Source organism: Podarcis melisellensis, assembly GCF_964234715.1.
Source record: "Podarcis melisellensis genome assembly, chromosome: 6".
Lineage (NCBI taxonomy): Eukaryota > Metazoa > Chordata > Lepidosauria > Squamata > Lacertidae > Podarcis > Podarcis melisellensis.
This window is the reverse complement of record NC_138538.1, coordinates 67,390,864-67,414,737: the sequence shown is the minus strand read 5'-3', so window position 1 is coordinate 67,414,737 and position 23,874 is coordinate 67,390,864. Positions and strand designations below refer to the sequence as shown.

At 42.4% G+C, this 23,874-nt stretch overlaps 1 long non-coding RNA gene across 2 annotated transcripts; it reads left to right on the top strand.

The window, feature by feature from the left end:
* Window positions 1-1,651: 1,651 nt before the first annotated feature.
* Window positions 1,652-23,620, top strand: LOC309371538. Of its 2 annotated transcripts, XR_014169166.1 has the most exons (5): window positions 1,652-1,793; window positions 4,313-4,438; window positions 6,974-7,114; window positions 22,237-22,301; window positions 23,489-23,620. It is a non-coding gene; the product is annotated as an uncharacterized lncRNA (long non-coding RNA). The 2 variants fall into 2 exon arrangements; XR_014169167.1 differs by lacking the exons at window positions 1,652-1,793; window positions 4,313-4,438; window positions 6,974-7,114 and adding an exon at window positions 11,634-11,705.
* Window positions 23,621-23,874: the final 254 nt, after the last annotated feature.

The window sequence follows — 23,874 nt, the reverse complement described above, 5'->3', positions numbered from 1 at the left end:
CATGTCCCCAACCACGCAGCAGGTTGTCCAATGAAGGTTAACAACCAGTGGGAGGAGCTTGTTGATGCAAATACAACTGGAAGCTTCCCCTGATGTCACCGGGGGTCGTGCCATGGTCCTAGCCACCAGCAGGGCATCGGACAGGATCCACGACCGCTGGATTCCTTTAACGGAGGGGGCGGGGTATGTGATGGCCACACCCTGCACACCAACACACAGCACGTATTCCAATGCCTAACTACCACCCAATCCGACGTCCTCCAAGCAGTTGAATGAGGCATGGAGGCTGCCACGGCCACTTGAATGCGGCTAAGCCCTGCCCCCGGGCCAACCCTATTGGCTGGCCAGCCGGAGGGCAGCGCGGCAGCAGGGTGATGATGCAGAGGGCTGAACACGCCCCACTGTCAATGCAGGAACTGCTCCCACTCACAATACCTCCCCTCTGGGAGGAGGAGAGGCTTTATGGGAGCGGAGATTTCTCCCATTCTCATGGCCTGCTAGCCAGTTTCCCACAGGCATCTAGTTGGCCACTGTGAAGACACAAGGCTGTACAAGATGAGGCATTGGCCTGATCCAGGTATATTACAGTTCTTGCTATACAGTGGTACCTCTGGATACGAACAGGATCCATTCCGGAGCCCCGTTCGCATCCAGAAGCAAATGTAACCAGCGACGGCGCGTCTGCACACGCGTGTGTCGCTTTTCGCCGCTTTTGAGCTTCTGCACATGCGTGAGTGGCGAAACCCGGAAGTAACACACTGCGTTACTTCTGGGTTGCCATGGAGCACAGCTCGAACGTGCTCAACATGAAGCGTATTCATCCTGAGGTATGACTGTATTGAGGAATACTGCACTCAAAATGTATATAGTAGGGAAAACGCACCCTGTTGTTAGCACATTTTTGTGACAATTTTTCCTCAATAAATAAATAAATTGTGGAATTGTGACGAACTGAACTCAAGAGTGGAAAACTGAGATAAAAGATAGCTTTTTTGGGGGTGAGAGGTGGGAAGGATGCTGTAGTGAATCAAACACGTTCCCATGGTTTCAAAGGTTGCAAAAGGAGGATAAGTATTCAGCAATGGCAGGTAGAACAGCAGAGAAATATCAAAAGAGGAAGTTGAGATGGTTTGAGGGGTAAGAAAATATGTGTGAGAGAGTTGGAGGTGGAATATGTAGTGTAACCCTCTGTTTGTCTATTCAAAAGTAATTCAATGCAATTTACCCCCAGGTAAATGTGCTTAGACAAGCAGGCTTAGAACAGGTAGAGAAGGAAGAGAATAAGTAAGCAAGGGGGCAGTGAAGCCAGGACACTGAGAATGAATGGTGCAGCAACAATTTTTAAAGTGTTGACTCTAACAGGGAGAAGGGCATTTGGGCCTCACTTCAAATAGCATTATATCAAACACTCACCCATACATTCAGATGTGAGATGTGCCTTAAAGGATTCATATGGAACCGAGGTTGAATAATGGAATCATATAAATAGCTACAAAAGGACATGTGAAGTGTCTCTGTCCCTTTAAAGAGCAAGATAAGTGATATTTTGCAGCTATATCACAATGGCAGAAAGAGTGATGTTTTGCAGTCAGGTTCTCTGAGTATTAAGTCCCATTGAGTTCAATGGAACTCATCCCCAAGCAAGGTCTGCCTAATATTACAGCTTTTCTCCAGGAACAGTATTTTTGAATTCGTTTTGAATATTTTAACACCTATAGACAGTGTTTACCTTTTTTCTTTGTCACTTTAATTGTACTCGAGATGAGTTGGAAACTGCAATGAGAAAACAGAAGGTGAGATATAAATCCGGTATATTTAATTGTTTAATTTATACAAAGATCATTGTTAGAAAATGTACCACTTCAGGACTATATTGGACTAATTGTCCCTAAAACATAAAGTTGTAAAAGATGCTGAAAAATCTTAATTTAATTAGTTTAATTAAATTCATTAGAGCTTCTAAAGGAGATTTAACACTAATTTGAACCTCTAAAATTGAGAATTTAAATTGTTAATCAGTCAAGTGAGGTACTGGGTTACTCTCATCATTATGCATACGGATGGGAGTGCTTTTCAACCAAGAAGTTTGCCTCTGCCAGGCCCTATTCACTGCAGGTCAGACTTCTCAGGGGATGAAAAGCTGTGTATTTAATTTAAACATGTTGCCATTTCTGGTACCAAAAGACTGGGTACACCACACAGACTGCCCCAGCAGCCAGATTGCTGTCCTCAGATGTAGTAGAATATGCTGCCTTGTTTCTAGTGTTGACAGTTGACAGTCCAGTCAGCTTTAGTACATGGAATGAAGAAAACCATCTTGTCCTTCATTTGAGATAGCTAGATGTCTTACGCTGGTCCTGTTGCTTTATGATACCTCCTGAAGCAGGTTGCTCAGCTTCACCGTACTGACCCATCTCTTATTATCTTAGGGATTCCACTTTGGATTTGTGTAGGGCTTACTCCATAGTCTTTTCTTCTCCTGAACATATCCCGCAAGGCAGTGGAGGTTTAGGATCAGAGTTTTCCTTCTCCTAGAATCATGTCCAAACTTTTTTCAAAGAGGGCCAGATTTGATGAAGTGAAGGGCCGTGAGGGCCAACCAAAGGGCCAACCCAAGTTTTTTTTAGGATTTAAGCTGTTGAGGGTTTTTTAGGAATTTCCCCCAGAAAATTAACTACCACAGGGGTCGGATTACACCAACCAGCGGGCCAGATTAAGTCCCCAAAACGGATTTTGGACATGCCTGTGCTAGATGGACTACCTGTTGAGAAGAGTGGGAGTGGGATTAAAAAATCAGTCCTCCTGTAAGACTGGGAATATCCCCTCCCTCAACCAGTTTAGAATATTCCACCATCCTTCAGCAGAGTTTCTTTTCTTTCAGCAAAGTAAGCAGCCCACATATATGTCAAAGCTTTAATAATAAAGATAATTGTAACACAATTTATCTGAGAGAAACTAGAGCAACATCATGAGGCAAGAATGACAGTTGGTCTCTCTAACTGAACTTAACTGAACACACAAAGGGAGGGTCTGATTCCAGAGCACAACACAAAAGCACAGCCCACCAGATGCCAGACATTCTATTAATCAAGTTAGTCCCCAGTGTTTTTCATACACTACCTTCCCAGGCCTCACCTGCCCCTCACTTTCCTCTAAAGCACATGCCTTCTTCACTATTGAACCTCTTATTGGTCTTGTCCACTCATTCAGCCTGGGTCTGTCTTTGAATGTAGGGGACGTCCCGAACTGGACCAAGGGTTTGAGACCCATTGGTTTGGATCTGTATACAGTCTTTGAAATTATCCATGATGGCTATTTTTCACTGAAAGGGGCAGACACCAGATTTTAAATGCTGCTCATGGCAGCTGAAAGGTAATGAGTGAAGAACTGGCAATATTTTAGGGGATTTAAATAGTTTCTCTCATTATTTTCTTCACAGCAGGCTTGAGGGCAAACATTTAGCAGGAAAAATACCGAGGGTTAAATAGCACTAAAGAGGAATTCAAATATATTTTAAAATATAGTTTTCTCCTGGGATTTATTTCAGAGATTGATTTGCATACTTGTACAAAGAAACCTAATGATATTTTTAAACTTTTGTGAGGATTCTTGTATCCCTTGCTTAATCTTTAACTCCTGACTTTAGCATTATTAATAATATCAAATATTAGCCTTTAGAATGTTAGCAGACGAGCAAATGAAGGAATGTGACTTGCCGGTATTGTTTCCTTTATGAGCAGAACTGCTGTTTTAATTTAAGTAGATAAAATTCCAGAGCTGGAATGCCACCGGAGGTTAGGCCATTTTGACTAATAATGGTAGAAGAGAAACATTAATGGGCAAAATTAATGAAAGCGCTGGACAACAAGATAGAATGAGCACTTTGGATAGGTGGAACAGATTTCTTGGGCCAAAGTTTTTGTAGCATAAATCACAGGGGAGCAGTCTAAACCAGTGACAGAGAACTATTGTGAGTCTGGGGGCCATATTCTCTTCTGGACAACTTTCCATGGGCCACATGTCAATGGTAGGTGGAATCAGAGAAATGTGGACAGAGAAATGAATGTCCATTTTGCTTTATACTCCATCCAGAGAGGGTAGGGAGAGGGGGTGTCCAGGGGACTCACAAGGGCCAGTCAAAGAGACCAGCTTCTTTATTGACTCCTGAAACTGAAGCAACTTCACCACTGTAGGGATTGCGTCCGCAGGGTGGGGGCAACATAAGACACGCCACCATAAGACCTATCTCTCACCTTTTGTTTCCTTTGCAATGTGCCGTGCGCTGTCCTTGACCTTTGTCTCTTTTGCAAAGGTTGCTGATTTCCCCTCTGATGAGAACATGATGTGGATGGAACAGGTTCCGCAAATAACTGGGCGACACCCATGGGGGGGGGTCGGGATTGGAGGAAGGCAAAGGGCAAAGTCTTGAATGTGTCAGGTGTGTTTTGCATATGCTTGCTAATGGAAGAGATTTCTGTGAAGCTCATGGGAGTTTGGTACATAGCCCACCTGAACCAGCAACTCCTGTCTCGTTTCCATTCCTTCACATTCTTACATTTTCTTCCGCCAATGCAGCTTAACTCATCCATCAATTAATAATATTTAAAAAACCTCCTACTGTGAACCCTGCTTGTAGTCTTTTAACTACATTTCTTTACCATCTCTGAGGCAAGCATATACATATTTTAATTATCAAGCCTATGACTAATCACCAACTTGTTGGATATTAATGCTGACATATTCCCTTTCCTTTATTTCTTTGGCTATTTTATAGACAATATCCTTTTTTCTCAGTTATAGTGCTGTTGTGTGAGTTTATGACTACAGGAAACCAATAGTTTTGCAGTTTGTGGCGGGTGGAGGGGGTGATAATATGGTTTAGAATACTTCAGCAATTTTTCCTTGTTAAACGGATCTCATTAATTTGGAAAAAGGGACTGAAAATGTTTGATCATCTGCACCCTAAGCTTTGCCCCCTTAGACCACATGGTGCCATTTCAAATAATTAAAAGAAATGAAGCGCCAATCCCTGTTATTTCCATATAAATATGGTCATTAAGAATCCATTTGCCAATTTCATTTCAAAGAGATTCGTAACAGTAGGGTGGAATGGTTAAATGGTCATTTAAAATATTAATTTCTTTTTATTCTTGTAGAAATAATAATCATTAATGGGGGTCTACAATTCACAAAGAAGGCTCATAACTTGAATGCAACTTAATTGCATCCTACCCGTTATATCTACATGCAGGCATGGTATTGTCCATATAGATGCATGAAAATGGAAGTAGTGGCTTGTGATTTCTAGACTATTCTTGACTGGGGACAGATCTCTTGAGGAACTGAAGCACAATTTTGAAGTTTTAGCTTCCGTGTTTTGAATAGTGATGAGAAAACTGGCTCTACCATACATCATAATTTGCTTGTTGAGTTATGAATCCAATAGTAGAAACTCAGATGGAATCTCTCTCTCTTTCTCTCTTTTTTACAAAATTCTCATTGTTTCATAATGGTGATTTATGTTATATACTATAATGCAGGAATTCAGTTCCACCGCCTTAGTTAGATGAGGACGGCTTAGCAATCTGATCTAAGTACATAGACTAAAATATATTAATTCCCTGGGTTCAGAGCTTCATAGACTTGGCCACCAAAAAGTATGATTCCTAAGAATGTATCTTGTACAGTTACCAGTATTACTTTTGCCAGCTGCTTCTGTATCTAAGAAATGACTGCACTTTGTGTGCACACCTGTAGAAAATATTCAGCATATGTCTATAGTACACCTAGTCCAATGTATTTATTGGCTCAAGGACCTCAATACTTTAAGGATCACCTCTTTCCATATGAACCTACCCAGACCCTGAGATCATCTTCTGAAGTCCTTCTTTGTGTGCCTCTTCCATGAGAGGTCCGAAGGGTGGCAACATGAGAATGGGCCTTTTCTGCAGTGGCTCCCCATCTGTGGAATGCTCTCCCCAGGGAGGTTTGCCTGGTGCCTTCATTATACACCTTTAAGTGCCAAGCAAAAACATTCCTCTTTAACCAGGCTTTTGGCTGAGTGCCCTTTTAAATCGGGGGAGCATATTAGGTTGTTTTTGTTTTTATTATGTATTTTGTGTTTTTATTTTGTGATTTTATGTTGTAACCGCCCTGATGTGGAAATGTAATAAATAAATATTTATACAGTACTTGACTTGCGGGGGGGGGGGAGTTCAGCCTCCTTACCTTTCGTGATGTACTCCCTTAGGCTGCAATCCTGCAATCCTGAAAGTAAGTTCCATCAAACTCAATGGGACTTGCTTCTGTGTAGTCATGCCTAAGATTGCAACATTAGCTGCCATTTTTTAAAGCTGGGAGTGTTCACTTTTGTAAAGAGTTTGGGATGGGTGTTGTGAATCTCATTCCTTCCTTCCCCCGCTTTTTCTCTCACGACTCAAGCACCGTTTTCTCTTTCATCATCATTCGTAGCTTTGTAGTTTCCTTTCAACAATAGACTCCAAGCGGTTATCAGAAAGAGATGGTAATAAAGAATAAAATACTATGGTAATCTGCAAATAGTGCCACCCCCCTGTCCATCAAATGTCTACTATACAGGGCTGGCCCAAGACATTTTGCTGCCTGAGGCAAAGGACAAGGTGGCTCTCCCCATCCTCTGTCACAAACAGAAGCCAACCATTCTGGCATTTGAGTCTCATTTCAACACTGGCCATAGGAAAGCATATTCTGCTGCACCTGAAGCCATCAGGTTTGTTTAGGGGGTCCAGGGCAGATCTTGCAGAACACACAGTTCTGTCTGCTCCACACCCCTCAGTATCTGCCACCTTAGGTGGATATCTCACTCTGTCAAATGGTAGGGGCCGGCTCTGCCACTACACTTGTAAAGTTACCATTACTATAACTACCATGCACAATAATTTCATGTGTATATAGGTGCTGTCCTTGAGACTTCTCATAATTTGATTATCCACAGATTTTTCAGAACTGCCCAGCTAGAATCATCGTAACAAATTCTCAGAAAAGTCTTAAAAAGCTATGGTGTGGTCTGAAACGGGTGTTCCCAATGTTTCCGTTTGTTATATCGGAAAAGGGAGAGAAAGTAACAGCAGGGAAGGTAGGCTGTTATGAGTCATTCATAACCTGTAGAAGGCACCAAACACTGTGTTTGCTCTTTGTGCTTCATTGTCTGTGTTCTCCTCACTATGCAAACTTTTATTTCCCTGATTGCTTGTTTGAGAAATAAAATAATTCTTTACTCAAAGAATAAACATTGTTATTCTACTCAGAAAAGAAGAAAAGTATTTATGAGCTATTGTCATTCACCACGCAGTCTTGGAAAAATATTTTAATGTTGATCAGAAATGAGCTAAAACACTTAAATCATCACAATTTGAATTCCAAGGTTATGAGAACAAAACTGACATGACTGGTGTCACAATTTCACATAATAGAGAAGCATGTTGTTCTAGAGCTGAAACAATGTAACAATCAGAAAATCGATCCCTTATGTTCAAAGCAATTCTGTAGCCTTTCAGCAAGCTGTGATCTTAAAACAAAGAAACAGAATGATGATGATGATGATGATGATGATGATGATGATGATGATGATTTTATTTATACCCTGCCCATTTGGCTGGATTTCTCCAGCCACTCTGTACAGCTTACAACATATCCAAAAACATAATAATAACACCAATCCTTAAAAATTTCCCTCAACAGTACTGCCTTCAGATGTCTTCTAAAAGTCAGATACTTGGTTATTTCCTTGACATCTGAAAGCAGGGTGTTCCTCAGGGAGGGTGCCACTACTGAGAAGGCCCTCTGCCTGGTTCCTTGTAACTTGCAATGAGGAATCCACCAGAAGACCCTCGGAGGAGGACCTCATTCTCTGGGTTGAGAGATGAGCGTGGAGACGAGGCCATTTAGGGCTTTAAAGGTCAACACCAACATTTTGAATTGTGCTCCGAAATGTACTGGGAGCCATTGAAGATCCTTTAGGACTAGTGTATTTTGGTCCCGGTGGCCACTCCCAATCACCATTCTAGCTGCCCCATTCTCGATTAGTTGTAGTTTCTGAATAACCTTCAAAGGTAGCCCCATAGGACCTTCACTGCCCTCCCTGGTCCTGATTTGAAGGAGAGGTAGAGCTGGGTATCATCTGCATACTGGTGGACACCCAGTCCAAACCTCCAGATGATCTCTCCCAGTGGCTTCATGTAGATGTTAAAAAGCATCTTTTTAAGGTGCTTTTTAAGGACGGAGCCCTGAAGCACCCCACAAGTGGGAGCCCAGGGGTCCAAGCACTCATCCCCCAACACTACTTTCTGGACACGGACCAGAAGGAAGAAGCAGAACCACTGCATATCAGTGCCCCCAGCTCCCAGCTCCTCTAGAACTTATGGGGTGCTGCAGCAGGTGCCATAACTATGAAGGCAAGAGGGGGAACACAACAGATTTTGGTCTTGCACATGGCACCAATGAAATTTGAGACGCCAAGGTTGGCAACTGCATGCTGTGATGAGTCTGCAAAGAAATTTGGACAGAAGCTGAAAATAACTGTTCTTTTTTTAAAATAATATTTATTAAAAAAAATTCAATACAATAGAAAAAACAAACAAAATAACATATAATTCTACAATAACCATATTTTCTTCACTTCTTTGGACTTCCTCACGTCTCTCGTTCCTGCGTTCCAAGTTTTTCGAGCTTTACCCAGCAATTTATTACCTTGTATCAATTCTTAAATTAAAGTTTTCCAATAATATGTCCCTAATTTCAGATAATTTTACCCAAACCTTAAAAGCTTAACTTTAGCTTAATATTTATCCAAAATTTATCTTATCCAATTTTTTCCTTTATCTTCATATTCCTTTTAACTAGTTTAATGGTGCCATATTGTTATTAATCTTACATCTTTCTTAACATTCATACAATTTACAATACTTTTGTAAATAGTCCTTAAATTTCTTCCAATCCTCCTCCACGGCCTCTTCTCCCAGGTCTCGGATTCTGCCAGTCATTTCTGCCAGTTCCATATAGTCTATCAGTTGCATCTGCCATTCTTCCAGTGTGGGCAAATCTTGAGTTTTCCAGTGCTTGGCGACAAGTATCCTTGCTGCTGTTGTTGCATACATAAAAAAATGTTCGGTCCTTCTTTAACACCCTCTGGCCGACGATGCCCAAAAGAAAGGCCTCTGGTTTCTTAGGGAAGGTATACTTAAATACCTTTTTCAACTCATTATATATCATTTCCCAGAAAGCCTTAACCCTAGGGCAAGTCCACGAGAGGTGAAAGAACGTTCCTTCAGTTTCTTTACATTTCCAACATTTATTATCAGACAAATGGTATATTTTTGCAAGCTTGACTGGAGTCATGTACCACCTATATATCATTTTCATAATATTTTCTTTCAAGGCATTACATGCCGTGAATTTCAAACCAGTGGTCCATAACCTTTCCCAGTCAGCAAACATGATATTGTACCCAATGTCCTGTGCCCATTTTATCATAGCTGATTTAACCGTTTCATCTTGTGTATTCCATTTTAGCAGCAAATTATACATTCTTGAAAGTACCTTAGTCTTAGGTTCTAACAATTCCGTTTCTAACTTTGATTTTTCCACCTGGAATCCTATCTTTTTGTCCAACTTAAAAACTTCTTTAATCTGAGCATAATGTAACCAATCTTGCACTTTATCTTTTAATTTCTCCATACTCTGCATCCTCCAATTATCTCCATCTTTTTCTATTATTTCCCAGTATTTCGGCCATTTGGCCTCCATATTGAGTCTTTTCCGGGCCTGAAAATAACTGTTCTTAAGGCAATGTTTATATTTATGTGTGTGTATATATATGAATTTTTAATATTCATTAAAAGCCCTGTCAACTTGAAGGGGCCAAGGCAAATTTTATAATTCATTAAACATTATACTGTACAATAACAAATATCTAAACACCTAGGTGGAATATACACACATATAAAAGACATTCTCAAAATGCTTTTATAAAAATGTTTTTTTTAAATGCATTGAATTTTCCATAATTGCCATCTAGTGTCACATTGTATATTGCACTTAAAACACACTGTATAGTTGAGTCCCTACAGGCAAGTATCACCCCAGATTTGGCCTTGAGAAAGGACTTCTCCAGAATTTGCCTCCAGACACGTTAGTTTCTCCCTAGCTGTGATTGTCATGCTTTGAAGTGTGCATAATAAAAAGAAATAAATCAACAGGTGGTCTGTAAGGATTAAAATGTGGTAGGGGCATCTGAAACTGAAGGACCATTTTCTCCCACGTAATCCTGTCTGTGACTTGAGGCCTTTGAGTGAGGTCTTTCTATAAGTTTCACTATCCGATGACGTCATGAAGTTGGTGATCAGGGAATTGGACACTCAAGATTGTGGAGTCTTGTCCCTATGTCCTTACCTTATGTGCACACGGCTCTTAACTATTCAGTGCCAGTTAAAAATGGTGTTATTTGCTCAGGCATTGCAATGCAGTGTTTTATTGTTGCTGCTGCCCTCTTTAAAATAAAATTTCACCTGGTTTTTAGTTGACTTTTGTGCCATTTTCAGTTTCCCTGTTGTTTTCGACCCATTATTTCTTGGTTTGCTTTTGGCCAATATTGATCAGGCAGACCTCCAAAAGCCCCCTTGCTTTTACTGCAAAGTAAACCATACTGAAGCCATTTTAAAATTACCAAGTGTTGTCCCCCAGGCTCACATAGCTAGCAGCCTATGAAAACTTTTGCACTGGGAACCAAGTTTTATGGCCTAAAGCAGAGGAGCTCACTGTTTGCATCCCACAACTAGCATTCAGAATTATCTAGCCTCTATGGTTTAAAATATATACATTTATATAAACAAATGCGGCATTCTTTCGCACATAGGTTTTCAATTTCACAGTGCTCCAATTTTACACATACTTGGCATAATCTCACAATGCCAGAATGTTTTGACAAAACAATGACTGATGATTTGAAACAGGCTGATATCCATTTTAGAGAGCAACTGTTTTGCAATGGAACGTTGTACCTTGGGTTTGTGTGCAGAAAACATATTTAGAGAGGAAGAACTTTCGCATAGGAACTGTAAACAGAACACTTATAGATGCCCTTTCTTGAAACACACACACACACACACACAGAGAGATACTTTGCCCACATGAAGTGACTGGGGAGGGGAGTGAGAGCAGGAGAAAAACACATTGGCTGAGATTCCGCCCACAGAGCCAGTCTGTCATGTTAGTTCAGCAATCTGCTCCAGATGGAGGACTCTGGGATGCCCAGTTGCACTGAAGTGAATGCCACAGCTCGCAACTTCAGGACCTCAATGGGAATGCAGGAGAAGTGGAATTCTGCTGCTGTCAAGTGACCCACCACCATTCTGACACACATCTGCAAAGTGCTTCTGGTCACACATGGTAGGAAAAGAGTCCAAATGTATTTTAAGCATAGAAACATAGTATAGTCGTACCTTGATGGTCAAACGGAATCCATTTGAGAATGTTCGATTTCCAAAACATTCAGAAACTGAAGTGTGGCTTTTGATTAGCTGCAGGAAGTTCCTGCAGCCAATCAGAAGCCGTGGAAGCCCTGTTGGCATACAGGTTCCAAAAAACGTTCACAAACTGGAACACTCACCTCTGGATTTGCGGCGTTCGGGAGCCAAAACGTCTGAGTACCAAGGCGTTTGAGATCCAAGGTATGTCTGTATAGAAAACCACCTTCAAACATGGGAGGGAGGTGTCTTATACAAAGTCAGACCATTTGGGCCAACCTAGCTCCGCATTGTCAACACTGAGTGACAGCATCTCTCGTGTTTCAGCCACGAGTCCTTCTCAGTCCAACGTGGATGTTGAACCTAATTCCTTCTGAATTCAAAGCAGAGGTCCTGCCATTGAGCCACAACCCTTACTCTAAGCAGCAATCTTTCATGGGAGGCAACTCTCAAGCTCTGGGAGATGACTTTTCTGGAGCAAAAAGGACTGCCAGTTCAAGTGTAACCCACTTGGGGTTTGATAATTCTGATAATTCTACACACAGAAGGGAGTTGAAGCATGAAACAAACACCATTATGTGCAGTGAGTATACAGTTATATCATCCTCCCCAGTCCCCAGTGCAGTGAAGAGCAAGATGGGACCCTGGTTACCTCTTTTCTGAAAACCTCTAGGAAGAGGGCCTGGAGAGTTCTATTTCTTAGGGGAACTATTGGCACTTGCAGCCATTTTAAGAAGGCTGCCTAAGAGATACAGTTTCCCCAATTGGTGGCCATCAAACCAAGCCTTCAAAGGAAAACTCTTGGTACTGAGAGAAAACCAAGTAAGGAGATTCTGTGGTAACAGTCGAAAGAAAGAATGTTAGAAGCACAGTACTCCAATGTTCTATTATAGCATTCATGTGCAATGCATACTGTGCATGTTTGCATATGATTATGACAGGTTATTGTTTGATGTGTTACACAACTTTTGCTCTGCATGTCTTTTTTTTGTGAGTCCCTCCAGAGACCCTGAATAGGAACACTGATTGAATAAGAGCATAGTAAAAGTATTTTGAAGGGATGCAGGTGGCGCTGTGGGTTAAACCACAGAGCCTAGGACTTGCCGATCAGAAGGTTGGTGGTTTGAATCCCCACGATGGGGTGAGCTCCCGTTGTTTGGTCCCTGCTCCTGCCAACCTAGCAGTTCGAAAGCACAAAGTGCAAGTAGATAAATAGGTACCGCTCTGGCGGGAAGGTAAATGGCGTTTCCGTGTGCTGCTCTGGTTCACCAGAAGCGGCTTAGTCATGCTGGCCACATGACCCGGAAGCTGTCTGCAGACAAACGCTGGCTCCCTCGGCCAATAAAGCGAGATGAGCGCTGCAACCCCAGAGTTGGTCACGACTGGACCTAATGATCAGGGGTCCCTTTACCTTTACCTTAAAAGTATTTTGCAGAAGGTTACACAAGGATGCAGTTTAAAAGCAACTCTGCATAAGCAGGGCACCTCCATGTGCAGGTTTGGAGCTCAGCTATTGATCCCTTCCTATAAAACTGCATTGGGGTTTTACGTTTGGGTTTGGAAGTTTTGGGGGGAAATGTGGGATTTTTCTCTTCTGTCTAGCAAGCATGCTGCTATGTCATGGCCCAGTTCCTGGTGCAGAGTACGGTCTCCAGCAGTGAATATAGTAGAAATAAGCAGACAAATGTTCCTGCAAGCTGGAAGAAATATGGGGCTTTTGAATGTAAAGACATTATTCATAAGGAAAGGCAGATCAAGACACAGTGAAAAAATCAAAACCATATGGACCGCAAATAAAAAACAGCTTCTTTTTCCCCTTCAATGAATATATACCACTCCTGAAATATTAGTACACTTTGGCTGTTGCTCTTCTTATCTGTCACAAACGTGATAGAAACAGGCAGAGAGAGGAGATTTTTCTTTTACTAAGGAGGTTGCAAATATTGAGCGCAACACATAGAACCAGGGTTATGTGTTTTTTAAACACCAGAGCTTGCCAAGCAGTACAAATTCTCCTAACTCTGCACTCAACTTGACACGTACCCTTCTGTTCCATTGACAAAAAAACACACCAAAAAACACCAACCCATATGTCATGTAAGCACATGCTTCCAATTAAGTCTGGTATTGGATGGAGGCAGCAGTCTTGATTTGAAGCTTTGACTTACAAAGGAGGTGGCTGCCGTTTTCAAAACACCTGGGCCAGGATGCCAAGAGCTGTTTTAGATGTACGCTCTAAAGACCGGCATCTCTGCTTTCTGAGGTCACATCCATACCATACAAATGAAGCAAAGTCTTTCTCCAAAGAATCTTGGGAAATGGAGTTTGCTAAAGGTGCTGGGAATTGTAGCTTGTTGAATTCTAAACTAGAGTTCCCAGGAATTTTGTGGGGGGGGAGGGGGTTTCCTGTGCTTTTAAATGGGCTTTAAAGGTATGCTGTAGATGTGACCCAAGTCTGTAATACTTGCTAATTGGCCAAAATAGAATCATAGAGTTGGAAGGGACCCTGAGGGTCATCTAGTCCAACCCCCTGCAATGCAGAAATATGCAGCTGCCCCACATGGGGGTCGAACCTGCAACTTTGGCATTATCAGCACCACACTCTAACCAACTGAGCTATTTAGTGACATAAAGGTCAATCTCTGAAGACTCCCTAAGTTATCAACTGGGTTGCTTTGGGAGGAGAAGACTCTGCACCCTTCTTGGGCAAGAAGTTCCAAGCTGGCAATTATTCTTTGGATCTCAGCTCTGAAGTGCATTTTCTGGTTGGGAAGGTGTGTTTATAAATCTGATCACATTTTCTATTCCCCACCCGCTCACCCGCATTATTAAAAAAAGAAAGGAAGAAAAAAGTTATGTTTATTCACAATTCTGAGAAACAGAAGTACGATGCTGGAAATGTTTAAAATAAGATTGCAACGTCCACACATTAATTCTGATTTTTTGGCACTATGCATAGCTTTGGCATTCAGCCACTTTGAAAGCAACCGCATCAATTTCTAGGCGAGAGAGGGAAGGAAAGCAAGCATCCAAGCAGGGGAGTCCAATTCCAAACCTTTCACCTTTATGCCTTGCTTAGAATGAACTTGGAGCCTTCTTCACTTGTTCTGGCCATTTTGCAATGAGGGGGAGTGCAGGGTTGAGAATCTTGCAAGGAGCCTGCATGAGTTTGGCAGGCTCTTCGCTGCAGGCCTTTGCCCTCCAATGCATGGAGGGAAGCAAAGAGATGGGGATGCAACAGAGACACAAACCCATCTAGCACTTCTCCACCTCTCCCCTCATACAATTCCAGTTGTGGGAGGCTCTGAGTGCCTGCAAAGAGCTTCTGAGTTCTTCCAAATACTTTCAAGATCAAACAGTATCTGACAGAGCATTCATACTTTGAGATTATCTGGAAAGGCTCGTCTCTCCACTCCATCCCTGTTAGAGGTAAAGCAGGTGACAACCAGTGAGGTTGTCAGCAGCGCCATGCTGTCTATGGAATGCCCTCCCCTGTGCGTGTGTGTCATTCTCTTTAAAGTTTACATTTGTTGCTCTGTTCACTTTTGGATCTGGTCTTTCTCTGCCCACGACTGGCTGTGTGCTGCCCCCTAGCCCACTAGGGTCACCACCTGTCATGTATAATGCAGGTTTGTCCTGAATTTCAATATAAAATGCTACATCCTGTATGGATACAGTTTTGTCCTGTATTTCAGGTATTCTCTCCCTACCCCCACCAAGTTAAGGATCCTCTCCAAATGCATGTGTTTGAGAGGGTGTGGGAAAGCTCATGTATTTAAGCTCCAAGTAGCCAAACACAGACAGATTTATAAGTTCATGTGTATATGCGTGCACATGTACATCTGTGACAAATTCAAGAGGGGACATCCTGTTAGGCTGCAATAGATTGTAGTGGGTTGCTTTGAAGTCAACCAGGCAGAGGGCCTTCTCGGTAATGGCGCCCGCCCTGTGGAATGCCTCTCCATCAGATGTCAAAGAAATAAACAACTACAGTATATGGCATTTAGAAGACATCTGAAGGCAGCCCTGTTTAGGGAAGTTTTTAATGACTAATGTTTTAATGTATTTTTAATCTTTTGTTGGAAGCCACCCAGAGTGGCTGGGGAAACCCAGCCAGATGGGTGGGGTAGAAATAAATTATTATTATTATTATTATTATTATTATTATTATTATTATTATCATCATCATCATCATCATCATCATCATCACTTCAGCGCTAGATGAAGATGAAAGTTGTCCACCAACTGCCCCGCTCCACCCTGCCCTGCCTTTTGCCAGAACAAAGGTGGCAACCCTGCAGCCCATGGGCTGAAGAAAAGTTCTTCCACCCTTGTTTTAAAGAGTAGCAAGAAAGAAGCAGAAATAAACTGCAGCCATCTGCCCACCAAACCTAGGTGCAAAAGCAATGGTTGCTGTGTCAAGGATATAATATGCACACAGCACAAACGTAAACCCTTCTGGAAGGAGCGGGTTTCCCTGTTCATGTTGTAACACATTGAAATACTGCTCTGTGCAAAAAGGAGAAACATACTATGCAATATGGAAAAGGGCACGAGCATCAAAAGTCAATGTATTACTGCATGAGCCAAACACACAGCTGCTTCTGCTCTGGTGTTGCATGTAAGCTGCTGTTTGATTCCGGTATGCCATGGGCAGAAGATCTGACGAAAAGCACGCTTACTGCGGGGCACACCTTAAGCCTCCTGCCTCCCAAGTTTGTGCTACTGATTGAAAAGAACCTATAATGCAAACCCAGGGGCTCTTTTGAAGGTAGTGTGTTGGAGGAAACCCTGAATAATGTATAACTGGCAATGCATGTAGCTTCGCTGAGGCCCAGATTGTGTCAATTATGCTCTGGCACATGCAGATCCACCCTGCTCCATGTGAAGCTCTGGAGCTCATCACTCCTAAGGCTGTATAACCATTACTCCATATTTCTAGGGGGATAAGAAAGGGCTCCCGTGCTCTGTAATGATGCAACCTGCTTTATCGACACTCAGTTCGTTATGGATGTGATTCCAACTACTGGATCTCTGTTCCCTAGGAAGAGAGAAAAGATCAGTGAAAAACAAAAGGAAAACACTCTAATAAGTACCTAAGCTTCAAGTAGTCTTATTGTTGGTTTTGCAGGAGGGAGGGTAGGTTGGTTGCTGTTGGCAATCATCCAATAATGGACACTTGGATATAGATATGTAAATTTTTAATCAATAAATAATGTTTAAAAATGGACACCTGTTCTGAACGAGATTCATTTCTTTTTCTTTTTTCTTTTACACGTTAGCCATCGTCTTAGCACACTCAGAGTTATTCCTCAAATGGCAACCTAACACAAGAGCGGCCCAAGGAATTTTGCTGCCTGAGGCGAAAGCCAGGATGGTGCGTTCCCCATTTGGCACCAAAAAAGTGACCAGACTGGTTGTTGGATCTTACTTCAGAACTGGGGATGGAGCAGAGTTCTTTGTTGCACCGAGGACAGCAATCCAGCTTAGGGGTTGCAGGACAGAGCACGTGACACACCAACAAACACTATTTAAAAACAACAGCAGCAGCAGCCACCTCCACAAAGAATTTGCCATGATTCCTTGTTGATTGAGATATACACAGACACACACACAAACAACAACAACAACAACAACTTTGCTCTGTGTTTCTGTGTAGAATTTAGGAAAGTATTTCCATCATAATGTTGGAGGGGATCTGGCATCTAGGCCACCCCCTGCTCAACTCGTGAAATCCAGACCTAGTGCTCCTATAACTTGATCCCTTTAGATCTAGTGGTATCAGGGAATGAGTCTATGTCCTTTTCTATCTGACAGGCCTTCGGGTATGCTTGACCTCCACTGTCACAGGCAGTACACCTTTGTATTCTTGCTGCTGGGAGTTGCAGATGAAGAGTGCTGTTGCAATCAGGTTTCCCATGGTCATCTGGTTAGCCACTGTGAGAACAACATGCTGGACTAGTTGGGCCACTGACCTGATCTTTTGCAAGCTAAACTTTTGAACCTTTCTCCAGAGGACATGCTTTCTATAACCCTGCAGTCTCCTTGTCTATAACTGCTCTAATTTATCTGCCTCTTTTTAAAAAATGCAGTATCCAGAACCAGATGCCAATTAGGTTCTAACTGGAGCCAGAAAACAGTGGAAAACTCTTCCTTCCCATGACTTGGATGCTATGGTTCTATTAATGCAGCCTAAAAACACTTTAGCAATTTTATCATTCACCTCACTCTGGTTCCAGTTTGAACATTCCTGACCTAGTTGAGAAACATCTGAGAGAAAATAAATACTGCAGAATGTGAAATAGATTTTCTGTCTTGAGACGTTTTAGTCCGTAATATTATGACAAGGGGGAATGTGTTCCTCATTGTTGCTCCCTATCTTCCCCAATGCCCCATCAATGCCTATGGATGAGCTAGCCACAAATCTCTTTCAGCTGGGAAGGCAGCAGATATAGTACTCAAGAGCTGTACATTTTCCTCAGACAGGCATTACCCAAACCTAGCAGTGTTCCCTCTCCCTTCCCAGTTTATTTACTTTGGGAGAAATCCAGGGGGCAAAACCTAATATGTTATCCAGGCAACATTTAAGGATGGAAGCCGTCCCCCCGCCCCCAGTTTCTGCTTTCTGGGATGCTCCCCTAGGACCAAGCTGTTGAAATATTAAACACTATAGTTGGAAGGAGAATAGCTCAGTGGTGAAGAAATCCCCGAAAGCTCCAAGTCCATAAAAATGATACCAGTATATATGGTTTAGTCAGCATACATTACCCAAACCAGCATTCTGCTTATGTAGATATGCAAAAGTGTAAGCAGGGTGATGTAGTGATGAAACCCATTTTGCATTAACTTTTGCTGGTTGCTCTGCCAATGGCCCCATGACTAACAAAAAATATTTCCTGCTTCCCTGATTTAAGGAGGACTTAAATCAACTGAAGGAAGAGTGAAGATTACAAGAGCGGGAAAGCTTTCTCAGCCCAAGGTCCACATTCCCATCTGAGAAACCTTTTTCTGAGGGATCCGTGGAAGTGGTAGGTAGAGTCAGAGGTAAATGGGGTTCATGGAAATGTTACCTTTGTACAGTAGGCTAGTCTCTGCACACAAACACACCCCTTCTTTATTCAGATGACCAAGAGGCAAGCCCACAATTCAATGACATATCCCAGGCAAGCAACAACAGCAAAGGTGGAGAGCAGAGCCAATGAGGAGGGAGGCCTGAGGAGAGTTCAGAGAGCCAGGCAGAGAGGTCTGGAGGTTTTCCACCACCCACAATGTCCACATTATAGTGGGTTGAAGTGGGGACATACCTTTGTTCTGTTGAGGTCTGCTGTATGCAGGGCGCTTCTAGGATGTGAGTAGCCTTCTGAATCTGAGCCAAAATAAAGAAATCCTATACTCACCGTGTTGAGTTTGGCAAGCAAGATTATTACTCATACTTTGACATGATATTATTTATTTGCTTGCCGCATTTAAGAAGATAGCATGCATGCACACACACAGTTCCAACTCTCAAAAAGTCTCCCACCAAGCACATTTTTAACCCATAAAACTGTGAAATAAAATGCTACTAGAAGATTCCTGATTATTTGGATTGATTTGTGGAGCTGGCACCCATGTTGAGAAGTTGGTTTAGAGACATGTGAGAAGCAGACACACATCTATCTGGACTGCTGAAAGCCAGTCCAAAGAGGCTGAATCTTTTGTTGACTAGATAATTTGAGAGTCTCTCAGGCAGTTCAAGTGCTCGATATCTTCAGTTAGGTAGTTGTTCAGGACATACTGAAAAATTTTGAACCCTCCATATGGATTCTCCATCTGGTTCCCCATCACCATCACTTTCTTGTTGCCAGGAAGGTTATTGGATGAGCAGTTACACTGCAGCTTCAGGTACATCTGAAAACTATTCCCCCCCCCCTTTCTTTTTGTGTGGAGTTTTGCCCGCCTGGCTTTTGGTGTTGACATGGGCCTCAGACCGCACTCGTGGTCTTGGTCAACAATCTCTGCCTGGAGATCAATAAGGCTAATTGTACCTTATTGATTATGTTAATTCTGTTAATTGTTCCTTATCGATTCTTCCCTATGTGGCCTTTGATACTGTTTATCATAAGGTGCTGGTGCTGCAATGACGAGACCAGGGAATTATTTGCAAGACTGCTCCTTTTGAGTGAACCTGCTTACTATTTTTTACCAGAATGTAGTGATTGCTCATTGTTGCCCTGAGCTTTTCCAGCGGTACACAAGTACTCATGGCCACTGGGTGAGGACTTTCGGAGAGATGCAAGTCCTGCTCAGTCATTCTTAAACTGCATCTGTTGAGGGAGTAAGGCACCATATGCATTGACCCCCAAACTGTTCCTTGAGTCAGAAGGTCTAAGGACAGGATTTTAACCATGTTCAGCCGAACGCAATTACAGTCTTCCCCATAATCAGGAACCTTGGTCGATCAAGGCTCCCACCCATAGAGATGACCATGAGAGTGTCCAGCTGAACATGCTTACAATCGTCCTTCAGACCATCCTGCTCAATAAGAGAAGGAAAAAGAGAGTGGGTGGCACAGGCCACCATGAATATAGTTTACTAACATCTTAATAGGCCTAGAGTTTGGCCCCATAAATATTGTTGCACCCCACCCCAGTCTCTGAGCGATGCGAGATTCCAGGGGTTCCAGGCACTTACCCAAGGTTTGTGGAGACTGTGGTGTCTTTATGATATATGGCTTACTTACACATATATACAACCTACAACGGAGAGGTTCACAGCATCAACACCCCCAAAAAGACTTTTTTTCTCACATAGCTACAGCCTTGGTTGCAAGCAAAGATCCAGCATGCCTCTCTCCTTTTGCTTTTACAACCTGCTGCTATTACATCCTGGTTTTAACTCACATAAAAAAACTCTCAGTTTTTGACCTTCTCATTATATGCAAATTAAGGGAGAGTCACTAACAGTCTGTGCTGTGTCCCCTTAACCTTTGCCCCCATACCTCCCCTACCCGGAACTACAGTGGTACCTCGGGTTACATACGCTTCAGGTTACAGACTCGGCTAACCCAGAAATAGTACCTCGCATTAAGAACTTTGCTTCAGGATGAGAACAGAAATCATGCTCCGGTGGCGCAGCGGCAGCAGGAGACCCCATTAACTAAAGTGGTGCTTCAGGTTAAGAACGGACCTCCGGAACGAATTAAGTACTTAACTTGAGGTACCACTGTACTACAATTGCTCTGCATGCTCTCACCAGCTTCTCTCTTCCCAGGCACATCCTATGCCCCATGATTTAAAAACAAAACAACCCCCCCCCATTTTTTTTTAACAAAAGCCAACAGGTTTATTTTAAACAGTAGGGGTAGTAAAAAGAATAACAGAGCCCCCAACAGAAACTCCTAGACAATTTATGATTGCCACAACAACACAATTCTAAGTGCGATAAATTATTCATCCCTGAAAAGGCACTGCCATGTTGCAATGTGGGATAAAAAAAGTTCATTATTCCGGGGGGAAAGCATTATTCAAAATGTCTCTAAAGCTGTTCACAGCAGACACATGGATGATATCTTTTCCCTAGGAAGAAACTTTGACACCCTGTATCTTAAAGCATCTTTCTGATTTTAATTGACTTACCAAGTGCCAGCAGAATCCATGTGATTAACACTAATCTTTTGAATTTTAAAAGTGTTATAAGGTAAATGGCCTTCCAAGCCTTCAATCATGCCCTCATCCTTTTCAGCTCCCACCTACACAATCTGCTTATTATTGTTGCTTTTGCTCCGTATTTAATTGCTAAAACTTTGCAGTAAAGCAAGGCATTAACTCTGTGTGTGTCGGTGAAATCTCAGGGAGAACTGTTGAGGGGAAATATATGTTAGGGATGATGGCCAAATCCTCTTGGAGTTAGAGGCACTTCATCAGAAATCATAGCTTGGGACCAGGGCCAGCCCAAGACATTTTGGCACCTGAGGCAAGCCACAGAATGGCACACACACACCGGCCAGGGAAGAAGGGTTGAGTGAAGATTAACATTGAGAACAAAGGTGGGAGAAGACCAGATACACCTTCTATTCACAAAGAGGCCACTATAGAGGCAGCATTTGAGGGGCTGTTGATCAGGTTGCAGATCTGGCCTCTAAGAAGTACACCGCAGCCATACTGTCACATTCCTTGGAGTCTCGATCAGCTGCCCCTGTGAATCTTGCTGCCTGAGGCGGTCACTTTAACTTATTTCTGCACCACACAGATAAATTACTTCCACTTTATGTAAATGCAATTCTGAACCAATGACTGCAGTTTCAAGTTTTGTTTCATGGAAAGCCTTGTGTGATGTTAGAAGCTAAATCTATGTCCATACCCAAAGCCTATTATTATCTCTTATAATCAAAGTTGGAGCCACAGTTTGTTAAGAGCGGTTACAATTGAATATAGGAGGCTAAACTTCTGGTTGGTAAACTGGAATCTTTTCATGGGAGAAACAGCTGCTAATTAGGACTATGGGGAATATGCTTTTCAGCTTGTTTTAATCCAGCGATTAGCTGGTCAACATGGGAAGCTGATGTTTCTTGCACAATAACATGATAATAAATCAAAAATCTTTTGCTGTTCATTGCTCTCTAGGTTCACTGTGTTCAGGAAATGCATTTCTGTGATTTTCATACATAATCCAAAAGTGAGCATGTGCGATTTTGTGGCAATGTGAGACATATAAGACTGCAGGAAATACTAATACGTTTCTTATCTTCATTCAGGGCCATGCTAGATTTGATGCTTCCAACCACTTTGAAGTGAATCATGATAATGGTAATAACAGCAGGTATGTGAGAGTGATTTAGGAAATTAGGAAGCTGCCTTAAATGGAGTCAATGTTAGAATTCCTGCTCCATGATTGCAGTCATGGGATTGTTGTCTATCACATTATGGTAAATGTTTTGACTCCACAGAGTGGGAAGTGACGAAGACAGGATGTTTGTGTTACTGTGTTCTGTGAAGTGGGACTATTGTCCTTTGTTCTTTTTCTCTTTGCTGTCTGATGCTACAGAGAGAGGGAGCCATGTTGTAGTTCTCCGTGTGTGTTTATATGTAAATAAAGTAGATTAGCCAAAATGCTGAGTTGCTGGGTCTGTTACACAAACTGCACAAACTCTGTGGATCCCTAAGTGTGCAGGTGCTGGTTGGCATCGGTCGCTGTGATGTACGGGCTGAAGAAAGCTTATGAAGCTTCCGAACGATCGACCAGGAGGGAGGGAACATGCCAGTCAGGCATGTGTCTCTGCCAGGGTCCTACTCGAGTGTAGGCTGAACTCCATTTAAGTCAGGATACTTAAATGGAGTCCCATTTGCTCAGTGCTTTCTCACCCTGGCTGGCAGCAGCTGTTCTGGATTTCAGACAGAGAATCTCACCCAGCCCTACCTGAAGAGGCCAGCGATTGAACCTGAGACCTTCTGCATGCAAATAAATGCAGAGCCACAGCCCTTCTCAGACCACAGCATGCAGAGAGGGGAGGTTTAATTATTTCCTCCCCTCAGCATGGTCCCGGGGGACATTATCCCATGAACCTGTTCTTAATTTTTAATTGACAAGTTCCATTAAAGTTATGTGGGATTTTAAAAATTGAGAGCGGTAGTGGGAACAGAGAGAGAACGTGGCTGCCAAAAAGGTGTTTGGTATTGTGTCTACTTTGGCCCTCAGATGAAGATTTCTGAATGGACGTAGTACAGTGTGGCCTCATGGTCAAAATATTGGGTTAGGACAGGTAGATGCAGGTTGAAATTCTCTGTCTGCCACACACTGTACTGGGCGATGTTAAGCCAACCACAATCTCTTTCTTAATCTGCCTCACAAGGTTGCTATGAGGATAAAATAGGAAACCATGTATGATATCCCAAGCTCCTAAGAAGAAGGGCAGGATAACAATGGGATGGATGGCGATGATAATGTTGGTGACCCTATATTGCTACCTGAAGTCTCTGTCTACATACCTGTTTGTCTGTCTTTCATAGAGACCACATTAACGGGCCACCTTGCTGACTATAATAACTTGTCACAATGTGTATACAATCAAGAGAGGATCCAACCTTCTACTGAGCCCTTCCATATGGCAGGGAGAATTTTTGCAACATGTTTCCCATGATACATTAACAAGTTTTCAGAGACAAGAGAGAAAGGTAGAAAAAGTCTGCCAAGATCATTTTAACTTCGCTTCTGTATAATCTTTAGAGTTTTAATAAAATATTTTAGGTTAACAAAATTATTTTTGAGCTGTTGTAATCTTTCCCCCAACCGTTTTCATATTTCAACCTGCATAGGATTAAGACTAAGAAGGACTAAGTAGGTGAATTTAACACGCCTGTTCCCTGCTGAATGTTGTCACCTTGTATGTTTAAGC